Source organism: Aotus nancymaae, unplaced genomic scaffold (assembly GCF_030222135.1).
Source record: "Aotus nancymaae isolate 86718 unplaced genomic scaffold, 86718_ANA_hifiasm-v0.15.2.pri h1tg000012l, whole genome shotgun sequence".
NCBI lineage: Eukaryota > Metazoa > Chordata > Mammalia > Primates > Aotidae > Aotus > Aotus nancymaae.
In genome coordinates, this window is record NW_026988423.1 from 19,106,149 (window position 1) to 19,117,037 (window position 10,889).

General features: G+C 37.1%; 1 pseudogene; it reads left to right on the plus strand.

The window, feature by feature from the left end:
* The first annotated feature begins 102 nt into the window (after positions 1-102).
* LOC105729693 (nocturnin-like) lies at positions 103-4,148 on the plus strand (annotated as a pseudogene).
* Positions 4,149-10,889: the final 6,741 nt, after the last annotated feature.

A 10,889-nucleotide genomic window follows, 5' to 3' on the forward strand; every position in this document is an offset into this window, starting at 1 on the left:
TTTGTACCATCTATTCTTTAGTAGTTTAATCATTGGGAAAAGATGGCTTTTTCTTTTTGAAGTGATATGGCTAATGTTTAAACTCTTGTAATGCAATTAGGAATGGGTTAGTAAGTTCATGTCAAACAGGAGGTGAACATGTTTTGCTTTATAGGTTTAAAGAAGCAGATTTGGGCTCATTGTTAGAGTTCTTGAATTAACAGTACTGGACTAGGCTACTGTGCTACATTCAGGAAATTCAATTAGACAGGGATTCTGTAACCAAGGTTTATTGCTAAGTAATAATTAGGACCTATTTATATGCACAGCAGTGGACTGCTTGGTTTACAGAATGTAAATAGCTTGCTGGCCTAGGTTTAATAGTAAGTAGCTGGGAAAGGATTTCAATTGGAACATACTAACACCTAAGTTTACATATTCTAGACCACGGTACTAAGGTGATTTCCTCAGCCCGAGTGTGCAATAGCATCATCTGTAGAACACATCTCATTGTTTTGTGCACCTTATTCTGACAAATGCCCCTTGAAGACAAATCAGAATTGGGAAAAGCCCACAGGTTACTTTCCTTTCCTTGAGGACCACTAGGTGAGAAGACTTCTGTGGTGATATCAAATTACATTTCTGTCCTATTATACATATGAACATAGTAGCATGATCCTGATGTGTGTTAGTTACAGATAGAGAGATCAGAATAATCCCATAATATTTCCATTCGAGTAACATTTTAACATGTACTAAATTGTGTTACTACAGCTGCATCAATGGAGAGAGGGATTGTTGTGTAACTTTTTCCAAATGAGTAAACTGAGACTGAAATTTGTGAGTCTGCTAAGATTGAGTTTATGAAAACAAGTCTGCTGATCTTTCTGACCACTTCTTTCTGTTGTCTGGAGTGGTGTGGGTTTTAGCTCATGCACCAACTTCAGTTGGTAGGCAGGATTGGGTAGTATGGTTGAGCCTTGGGCAACACAGGTTTGAACTGCACAGGTCCACTTACATGCAGATCTTCTTCTGCTTTTGCCACTCCTGGGACATCAAGACCAACCCTCCCTTTTCTCTTTCTTAGCCCACTAATATTAAGATGATAAGGATGAAAACCTTTATGAGATCTACTTCTGCTTAATGAATAGTAAACATATTTTCCTTCAGATTTTTGTAACATTTTCTTTTCTGAGAGCTTACTTTATTATGAGACTATGATATATGTATTGTTCCTGATGTTTGTGTAAAAAGTATAGTATCTACTACACATAACATACAAAATCTGTTAATTGGCTATTTATATTATCAGTAATGCTTCTGGTCAGTAGTAAGCTATTAGTAGTTAAATTTTGCGGGAGTCAAAAAATTGTACACAGGTTTTTGGCTGCACGAGGGTTTGGCACCCCTAACCCCCATGTTGTTCAAGGGTCAACTGTAGTTAAGAAGAGGGCTTTTGAGTCAAACTTTTAATTCAAGTTCAGGCTCCTGACATACTAAGTGACTTTGGTGAGTTTGCTTTTCTAAGTCTCAGTTTCCATATCTGTAAAATGAGGTTAATAATGTTACGTAATGAATTGTTGTTGGAATTAAATGCTATTCATACTGAGCTCAGCACAGTGAGCATCCTGTAATGATAGCTAATGAATATTGATAATAAAGGGGGCTGGACGCGGTGGCTCATGCCTGTAATTTTAGCACTTTGGGAGGCCGAGGTGGGTGGATCACAAGGCCAAGAGATCGAGACCATCCTGGCTAACATGGTGAAACCCCATTGCCACTAAAAATACTGAAAATTAGCTTGGTGTGGTGACACATGCCTGTAGTCCCAGCTACTTGAGAGGCTGGGCAGGAGAATTGCTTGAACCTGGGAGGCAGAGGTTGCAGTGAGCTGAGATTATGCCACTGCACTCCAGCCTGGGCAACAGAGAGACTCTGTCTCAAAAAAAAAAAAAAAAAAGATTATAAAGGGTACTATGTTTAGTTATGAGGCTGGAGGCATTATCTTAAATGAGCATTCACTGAATGCCTATGACTGCCTACATCATGCTGGGGACTGCTGTAAACTTCACTAGCAGTGTGACCTTGACTTGGCTTACTGTTCCCAACTAAACCCTTGGCAAAAGGGTTTGCCCTTATTGGTCTTTCAGGAATGTCAAATTCTAATGCAGTGATAGATAAGAAAACACTGGGCTTAAGGTAAGAGGTTCCTAGGAACCAGATACTGCTGTTAATGCCTCAAGGTTTCTTCCACACAACTGGCTGGTTTATTCACCAGTTTACCTGTTTGAGCCATGCCAATTAGTTTAAAAATTTTTAACTCCTGGTGTTCATTTTAAATCTGTTACATGACCAGGCATTTTTCTGCTTTAATCCTCTGTTCTATATCTTCATTGTGTAGCTAATTCTATTGTCCTTTAATAGAGCTTGTGTTGAATTTTAATAAAATAACTGGCAGCTTGTGAGTTAAGCAAAACCAGTCTAATGCAGGTATATATGAAGACATGCTGGGTCAGGGATTAGTTCTTATTTATTAAGTCTGCTTAAAAATAAGAAGTTTAAATTTGTAGTGCTGGTATTTAGGATTTCACAGGGGATTCTTGAAGTATGAAGTAATTTCTGTGAAATGAACTGCAGTGCAAACTGGTTTAAATATAACTACAGCTTGAAAAATGATCAGTATATTTGCTTAGTAGAGCTTGCCATTCTAGTACTCTTGGGGGGCCTCTCATTCCGTGGTGGTTCGGTCTGTGCGGTAATTGTCCTGGAAGCTATATTCTTAGGATCATCCAGGTGTATTTCCCCACTATTAAACTCAAGGTGAACAAATCAGTACAGATGCTCTTTAACTTACGATGGGGTTACATCCCAACAAATCCATCGAAAGTTGAAATTATTAAGTGAAAAATGCGTTTAATACACTTGGCCTACCAAACATGTTAGCCTAGCCTACCTTAAATGTGCTCAGATCACTTACGTTAGCCTATATTTGGGCAAAATCATCTCATAGAAAGCCTATTTTATAATAAATTGTTGAATATCTCATGTAACTTAGTGAAAACTGTAGAGAAGGTGAAAAGCAGAACAGTTGTATGGGTACTCGAAGTATGACTGAAATAGTATGAGCAGACTCTAGTGCTCTTGCCAAGACACTGAACAGCAGTGCTGCCTCCTGCACCGAGTGTTTGGTATTTCCTGACCTAGAACATTTGGAGCCCATAGATCCCAAAGAGCTTTTTGAGGAATGCAGGGCTGTCCTGCATAATTAACCTTCCTGGTTCTAGAGAGATTTTGTGGATCTGGGAACAGATTGCTCCAGTAACTACCTACCTATTAGGGCCATGCAGTGGAACAACTTCGTCCAAGCTGTTGGAAAGACAAAGACAACTTTGTACAATGCCCTGCTGAAGCACTGAAGTGAGAAGAAAGGAAGTATCTCATCTTAGTCTACCAGGATACATTGTACCTCCAAGAGGTAGACCGGTGTTTTGACACTTCCAACCACCCTCAGTAGGCTGGGCTATCAAGGCACATTTTTTCCCCAAGCCCTGGTCATCTTGTCTAGGTATAGAACACAACAATGGACCAGATGGCTGTACCTAATTTTCCTCCAAAACCAAATTAAACTAGTCAGCGGTGCCAATATTTGGCTTATACCCATTGAAAACCAATCAGGTAGCCATTGCCCAGTTCCTAGAGGGCAAGGAATCAGACCAACAGTTTTGTATCACTGTCACCCATGTAAAAGCACACACTGGCTAGAAGTGGTTTCGATCAGCTCAAGGCTGTGAGCTTCTTCAGAACCTGCAAAACATCACCCAAGGAGGCAAGATTCCCTTTATTGTTTGTGGGGACTTCGATGCAGAACCAACACAAGAGGTCTAGAAGCACTTTGCTTCCTCCAGCCTCAACCTGAACAGTGCCTACAAGCTGCTGAATGCTGGTGGGCAGACAGATACCCCATATACTACCTGGAAGATCTGGACCCCAGGCACACCCTGAATTGTATCTGGTATTCTAAACATGCTGTAAATGTAAGGTCAGCTCTTGATCTGCTCACCAAAGAACAGATTGTACCCAACTGGCTACCATCCTTCAGTTATCCTTCAGACCACTGGTCTCTGTTATGTGACTTCACCTTTAAAGATGAATCTGATGGACTTCTATAAACACAGTTTTGTCTTTTTAATCACAAGAGTCTTAACCAGAGATGTTTCAAGAAACTGAAATAGCATAAGAAGTTGCTTAAGGAAGGATAGAAACATGAGAAGCCTCTGTCATTTCATTTTTTTATATTTTCAGCCTGCCCTTGGGAAAGGATCCCATTAGCTCACAAATCTTTTCAATTAAAACCTATAGCGAAAAGGCTTTTGCTTTTGCACTTTAGTTTTGGCTTGTATTATTTTCCTTAACATTACATTTTGATTGTTTAAGGGCATTAAATTGGCTTGTTTTGGCTGGGCACAGCACTGTGAGAGGCTGAGGCGGGAGGACTCCTTGAGGCCAGAAGTTTTAGACCAGCCTGGGCAACATAGCAAGACCTTGTCTGTATTTTCTTTTTTTTTTTTTTTGAGATGGAGTGTATTTCTTAAATAACTAAGTAATTAAGAAAAAAAATGGCTGATTTTGAAGCTTTTTCAGTTGAGGATGCTATAAAAAAAACTCAGAATTGCTTGAATCTTCCATAATTAAGTATGTAGGAGCAATTTCTCTAGACGGCATTTCAAGGTATTTATTTGTGAGTTAAAAAAATACCAGGCCAGGTGTGGTGGCTTACGCCTATAATCCCAGCACTTTGGAAGGCCAAGGTGAGTGGATCACAAGGTCAGGAGTCGAGACCAGTCTGGCCAATGTGGTGAAACCCAGTCTCTACTAAAAAGATAAAAATTAGCTGAGCGTGGTAGCAGGTGCCTGTAGTCCCAGCTACTTGGGAGGCTAAGGTAGGAGAATTGCTTGAACCCAGGAGGTGGAGGTTGCAGTGAGCCGAGATTGTGCCACTGCACTCCAGCCTGATGACAGAGCAAGACTCTGTCTCAAATAAATAAATAATAAAAAAAAGTCAACAAGATATACATGGAGATATTTTTTAAAATATCTTCATATAAAATTAAATTATAGCATTAGGAACATTTAGAACCATGGAAGACACAAATTTTAGAGAAAGTAATTTATTGTAATTTTCTTGAAGCTTTAAATTCTAAACTTTAAAGCCCAATTTTCATTTGGGCTTTAATAAAATGTGTACAAAAAAACTATTTAGTCAGTAAGGGGTTTTGTTCATTATTTAGGTATAAGTATCAGGTCTCCTTCATACATTCTTTATAAATAATCCTTTCTGTGCCTCCATGTTCCCCATTAATGTATTTCTTGAAGAGATTCCAATTAGTTTTCAATTATTTAAGACTTTCCATTGGAATAATTCTGCTATACACTTGAGGTCACTCAACGTCATCATTATTGGAATGTGCTTCTCATAGTAGGTTATTTATACGCTGAATGTGGTAATGGCTAAGAAAGCCAGTGGGACCTTCTTTTCAGTGATGGGAAACTTTCTGGAAAGCCTGTTAATGGACTGTCATTGAAATTTTCTAAGATAGCTAGATACTGTGGTTCAAAACATCTATAAAGGAGAATGTAAAAAGTTAGATAAAGTAGAATTCTCTCCCATTGGACATAAAAGTGGTAACGATAACAGCTAAAGCCTCGTCTAAACAAAATAACCTATTGGTATTAAATTGATAAATATTTTAACGCATGAGTCATGAATACTTAAGATTAATAATGGTATTTTAAAGCTAAAAAAAAAAAGGTTGTAAGTTGAACTGTTTGTAAGTTGTGTTCTTTCCTGATAATCTAAAATCAGTGTTATTTGAGTGCCCTTCGCCATGGTACTGAGAATGTGGGCAAGAAAGATCTCCATTTTTTCTTTTTAGCAATTTAGCCATAGGAGAGGAGAATGAATCATGAGGCATCTGTGTTTCCTTATTTACAAAACAATATATCTCTGTTAAGAAATCAGCTTATAAATTTAGAAGGAAATTGATAGTTTGCTTTGTGTGAACTGCTGTTCTTATATGTGTATGCCTTGAAAAACAAATAATAGTTGTAATATTCAAGTGCAATTTTGTCTTATTGATTGCAAAAACTGTTATATTTCATATCTATTGATGAGAACAAAGGCTATTATGTTCTATATCTGCTGATGAGTGGTGAAGCAATTATGCTAGCTATCTATTGATAAATACCATCATCGCTTGGTATCCATGGGGGATTGGTTCCAGGACCTCCTGCAGATACCCAAATCCATGGATGCTCCAATCCTTGATATAAAATGGTGTAGTATTTACATAAAACCTAAGCACATCCTCTTGGATACTTTAAATCATTTCTAGATTACTTACATATTAATGAATACAATGTAAATGCTATGTACATAGTTGTGTTAGTGTATTGTTTAGGGAATAATGACAAGGAAAAAAGTCTGTATGTGTTCAGTACAGACACAATTTTTTAGAAAAATATTTTCGATCCACGATTGGTTGAAGCCATGGATGTGGAACCCACAGGTATAGAGGGCCAACTGTATGCTGTATGACTATTGTGAAAATTAGTTGCGTTTTAATTGTTTGAACAAAGCATTTAATTTTATGTGGCTCATAGCAGAAGTATAGATAGCCATAGTGGTAACATAAATGAAGAATTCCTCTCTGGTTGAGCATTTTCTATTGCATAAAGGACTGCTGTGGCTTCAAAATTTCATCTCTACAAAAACAAAAAAAACAAACAAAAAAACCCCTTAAATTAACTGGGTATGGTGGGCATGGTGATGTGCACCTGTAGTCCCAGCTATTCAGGAGGCTGAGGTGAGAGGATCCCTTGAGCTAGGTAGGCTGAGACGAGAGCATTGCTTGAGCCCGGCAGGTCAGTGCTGCAGTGAGACATAATTGCACTGCTGCACTCCAGCTTGGGTAAGAGTGAGACATTATTTCAAAGAAAAAAAAAGTGGGAGGATTATAATTTTTCATTCCACTGGAACACAGGCATTTCACAGTTGACACGTCAAGTTGAATGCAGAGGACCCGAGACAACTTGGTTTTCAGGGTAATTTCATCAGTTTAGCAATTTAATCACTAGGTTATACCACTGGCTAGGCTACATCAGACAAGTCTGTGAAGCAGGTGCTCCCAGAGTATGGAGCAAAATATATTACTGTACAAATGAAAGCATGCCATGAGCAGCCTGCAGAATCCTTGAGGATCCAGGATAAGAAACATGATTTTGGTTACACAACAGTATGACTGTACTTAATGCAACTGCACTGTACACTCACAAATATAACGAAAGGGTAAATTTATGTGACGTGTATTTTATCACACATACACACCCATACACGCGCACACACAAAGATGCATAATTATCCACGATCCATTTTTGGAATTGTTTTAGGACCAATATGTAATGGGACCAGCTTGGAGGCGCTGAGCTCTGGGACCCTTGCTGTGCCCGCAGGAAGAGTAAATTCCTTTTGTTTTTCAATTTGGAGCAACAGGAAGTAGACAATTTAGGGAGGTGCTTTCTTTTATGTCAGCATCCAAGTAGTATAAGGAATTGCAGTTTTTGTTTATGGATAAAGGAAATTTAACAAATCAATACCTTTTAGGAGTGTCTTCCCTTCTTACCTCCACATTTAGTTGTATGAGATGGGGAAAGAGATGCTGCTGAATTCTGAGTTAGGTGTACTCCTTGGATAATCTAAATTAGTAGGTCCATGTAGGCCGTCTTGGAACCTAGCTTTGTTTTGTTTCTGTGGAAAAACTTCCATTTTGAGTATCACATAACCAACTTACAATTGATATTGAGCAATAGAATTGTTAAATTAGAGACTGCATGCAGTTTTACACTTTAACTCATCTTGGTTATACTGTCCAAATCATTTGTTTTTCTTATACACTTTCTTTACCATCCTATGGGCTCTAAGATACCTTGTTACATCATTCTACCTTATTCTGTCTTCAGATTTTTTTGTGAAAATAGGTTGACATGATAGCCCAATCATTTTGTTTGTAAGTAACAGCTAGCAGACAATTTCAGAATTGACGGATAGCATAGATCTTAAGGACACTATGAAGAAAAATCTTAGCCTCATTAAAGTGGAATAGGAGCAAAAGTTGCCACTGTTCAGCTATTTTTGTTGAAATATAAACTTCCAGAAATGTGGGATGCCTCAGGGCCAACTCTTCCTAGAAAACCTTGTTCCTTCTTTAGGCCATCAATATTTGTTTTACACAGCGTTAGGTTTTATGAATAGTACATTTTTAAAAACATTATTTGGGTACTCTAGAAGTTGCCAACTTTTATTTTGCCAAATAAGGATGTTAAAAACACCACCTGCTATCACCATCATTTTATAAAAGAAAAGACATTTTAAAACATCCAAAGGACAGAATTTCATAATAAAGGACAGCACTTTAAATTGAATACATTTAGTGTCATGAAAAATTCAGTTATGTCTGTATTTTCTACGTGGAAATCCAATTATGTTCTTACTTTAAATTGACTTAAAAACACACAGACTTCATCTGGGGCATATATCAATCCCTGTGTTGGAGTTTGGGACTCAGTGGTATATTTATGTCTGGGACTTTTGTCTGAAACCCTTTCCTAGGGCAGCAGAAGAGAGAGAGAAATTACATGCTATACTACTCAAATTATTCTTGTTTTGCAAGTTATCAAATGAAAGGACTTCAGAAATATCCCCAAAAAAAGCCTTGTAGAATCTAGTTTAATGAAATTATGCCATCTGTTAATGATCAGAGCATAAATGAAGATGCTTTCTTTATGTATTTTATACTATTGTTGATTTTATACAGTCTTTCTAGGAATGCTGCAGATTCTTTGGTTATTTGACCTTTGATTTTCCACTTTTGATGTTCTGAAGTGGTTAACTGTGACCTTTAGCCATGAAGCCTGATATTCAAACATTGGTTTTCTGAGGATGGATGGGAAGAAAGGACAGGTATGAGTTTCACAATTTTTTAGAGTTTCAGATATTATATGAAAATCTTATAAATAATTTTATTTGAATTAAATCCTAAGTCTATTTTATGTTTGACTAATATAGATATGTGTTTCCTGTGGTTAATAGCAGTTTTTGAGAAAAGCATGACATACACTTTTATAAACTGAGTTACCGAAAGACCCTTGGGAATGGATGTTGTAGACAATTGATTACGAAGAGTTCTGAAGTTATATGGGAGAATGGTCCATGCTTTGGAAATTTCTTCTTTGGAAATATATAGCTTAAACTACTTAAATAGGATAGCACACACCCACATTTCTGCAGAATTAAATTAGATATTATTTATTTGATAGAAAATTTATAATTAAGAATTCATTGTTTTACTTAATCCATATTTATTGAGGATTCTAGTTTGTGTTGAGTATTGTTCTAAAAATTAGGGATCTAGCAAGGACTTAGACATATCCCTGCCCTCATAGAGTTTATGTGTAAGCTAGGCAATACATAAGTAAATAAGGAATTGTAATATTAAACAGATGTGATAAAGACAAATTATGGTGGGTGCTGAGGAGGAGAAAGGGTACTTTAAAATGAATGGTTAGTGCAGTGCCTTGATTAGGTGGCAGTGTAGTCCAGGAACATGGGAAGAAGGCTGTAGGAGGCACAGAGAACAATGGCCTTGTGGTAGCAAAGAACTTAGTGTATTCTTGGAACTATCAGAAAAGTCAACTTGGATGAAGCATGGTGAGCTAAGAAAGGGGACATGCTAGGCTCTAATAGGGACCTAGTAAGTGTTAATGAATGAGTAAATAAATGGATGAAAGATTTTTACAGTCTTAATTCTGGCCAGTCCTTATTACAGAGTAATGATGAATCAGGGATAGATATCATTGAGGATGATGGGCTAACTGGTCAACTCAGAAACTCTAGAGCAGCATCTCAGTTGGGTGCCTAAATTTTAGGCTTCATGCTACAGGCCCAGAAGTTTGCTTTCAAATTATCATCAGCAGACTAATCCCTTGAGGAGGAACTTATTCCAGCCAACACATAAGGGATTGATGTGTTAATTCAGAATGCTGATCAATTTACATTGAGATCTTCTTTTCTAATGACCAAAATACCATATTAATATATGTTGTAGGGAGCATTCCTTTTTCCAGCATGAGGGCCCTGGCAAATTGAATTAGTAACCAGAAGCCCACTCAGTAAATTAGAAGAGGATCAAGATCTTTGGGAGTATTTTGTGTAGGTCAAGTTGACACTCGATGAAATATCCTTGCTTCACAATGAAGAATAACTTTACAAGTGCCCTCATTAACTCTTTAGATTAGGACTAGCGTTATGTGTATTTTTAGGTAACTGGTTTGCTTTTTTTAAGGCAGCTTTTCTTATCATCTTCTTTTACAATCTTTTTGTTTGTTTTATATGTATTTTTTACTTTGGTATGTCATTTTTTTCTGATTATAAAATAACAGGTGAATATCATAGAAAATAACAGTTCTGTACAGAGAAGACCATTGTTAATATTTTGATGCCTGTTCTTTTTTCTATATATCTATATGTGTAGCAGGGTGCTTAGTGAGGGACAACTTTGCAATGTTGTTTTCATGCCATAAAGGTTTAAAGTTGACAGCAGAAGGTGTCAGAGGTGACAGCAAATCATCTTTGAACAGACCCTTGGTCTGCTTTAGTAAGGTCATCAAAATACCTCTTTAGTTGTACAATTATAACACAAGTATCTTGCATTTTTAAATGATGTAGATAATGCAAATAAGTCAAATGGAGATGGTAACTAATTTGTTTAATAGTGTAAATGGTTCTCATTGAGGGAGGATATATCTCAGCAGACATTTATTTACAAATTTTTTATTTTTATTTTTATTTTTTTAAA